Below are 2,094 nucleotides of genomic sequence, written 5' to 3'. Positions count from 1 at the left end.
AGCAAATGTAAGGGGCAAAACGGGGAAAAAAAAAAAAAATTTTGGTGGGGTTTAAACAATAGCACTCCAAAATGACCATTTTTTTAACACGAATATTCTTTTAAAAACCCTGTTCCTAAAAAATCCCAGTTTCACGAAAATATAATTTCTAATCAATTGGAAAAAACAATCAGAAAATTAAAATTTAAAAAACTGGGTTTTTTTAAAAATTTTTTTACAAAATTTTCCCCCCCGGTTCTTTTTTAATTCCAAACCCCCCCCAAAAAACCCCCCCCACCAACCCAAAAACCCAAAAAAAAACCCCCCCCAAAAAAAAACCCAAATTTATATAAATTAAAAAGAAAAATTTTCAGAACTCACGGGGGGAGGAGCAGGGGCCCCCACGGGCAAAAACGAGCGAACAGGCAAAACCCAAAAAAAAAATAAAGGAAGGAGCGGCAAACAGACCGGCGGAAAAAAAGGTTTTTAAAAAAAACGGCCCGAATTAAAGGAAAAAGGGTTTTTTCCAATTAAAAGGGGGGCCATTAAAGGGTTTTTTTAAAATTTTTTGCAGGGGAGAGAAAAGAAAAGGGGAAAAGGGGGAAAAAGGGGGAAAAAAAAGGGGGGGAAAAGGGGGAAAAAAAAAAAAAAAGACCCCCCGGCCACGCCCCCCTTAAAACCCTTAATGAAAAGGGTATTCCAGCACACACATGGGAATGGGGGGGGGGGGATGTGTCGATTATCATCAAAAGAGTTTCGAAAGATTGATGTCTGATGGCATTTCTTTGTCAGATGACAAAATGATAAGGGTCATGGAATCAGGGATAAAATTTTTTTCCGACCATTCTTGGCCCAATTTGGATCAAAACCCCAACAGCATCTAGGACGAGCAGTGACGTCATCTGCCCGGTTTGTTGAACACGAATATTCATATAAACAAACATGCAAATACACATAAATAAATCCCTATCCGTCTATCTATCTGATAAATATGCAATTATCTATATACATCTATCAGGTAGATATGCATATCTAGACTGACAGATATGAATCTATTTCAGTATACATATATACTGGTTTATAAGAATATTCATTGGGTCGATTACCGTCTCCCCCTCCAGGCTATGAGTTCTGTTTCTTAACGTCACACACACACACACACACACACACACACACACACACACACACACACACACACACACACACACACACACACACACACACACACACACTTATATGATAACTTAGTAAAGTAACAATTTTACACTTGTAACTAAAACTTTACTTAAGTGAGAGTGAGAGAGACAGAGACAGAGACAGACAGAGACAAAGACAGAGACAGAGACAGAGAACAACAACAACAAAATAAAAATAAAGGAAGAGAGAACGAAAGACAAGACATGAGGCTCCGAGCGAATTCCGAGTCGAGCGGTTTCGAAAAGAATGAAAACGGAAACTGCACGATGGATAGATGGAGCAAGAGCTTAGATAACTTTCACATTAAAACGTGAGTGACCATTTAAACGTGTGCTACTATTATTTATGCAGAAGAGAAAGAGAGAGAGAGAGAGAGAGAGAGAGAGAGAGAGAGAGAGAGAGAGAGAGAGAGAGAGAGAAAGAGAAAGAGAAAGAGGACAGAGAGAGTGAAACAAAAACAATTATAGTTCCTTTGTTATTGCTGTTGCATGTCCCTATCGATCATCATTGTGGAAGTGTCGATCTAATCAGAGAATTCCTCATACTAAATTTAGAGAGAGAGAAAGAGAGAGAGAGAGTGAGATTGGGAAAAGAATTTCAAATTTTTTAAAAATTCCCTTTTTTGCTGGGGGTTTTTTTCAAGCCCAAGAGAGAGAGAGAGAGAGAGAGAGAGAGAGAGAGAGAGAGAGAGAGAGAGAGAGAGAGAGAGAGAGAGAGAGAGAGAGAGAGTGAGAGAGAGATAGAGAGGGAGAGAGAGAGGAGGGAGAGATAATATCATTATCATTACCATCATTATTCTCATGATTTTTTTTATCATGATCGTTATTATTACTACTACTATTATTATCATTATTACCATTATTATTATTATCATTATTACTATTACTACTATTATCATTGTTAGTTATTATCATCGTC

This window comes from Penaeus vannamei, chromosome 11, assembly GCF_042767895.1.
Source record: "Penaeus vannamei isolate JL-2024 chromosome 11, ASM4276789v1, whole genome shotgun sequence".
NCBI classification, from domain to species: domain Eukaryota; kingdom Metazoa; phylum Arthropoda; class Malacostraca; order Decapoda; family Penaeidae; genus Penaeus; species Penaeus vannamei.
The sequence above is the reverse complement of the archived record's forward strand: the minus strand, read 5'-3'. Positions refer to the sequence as shown.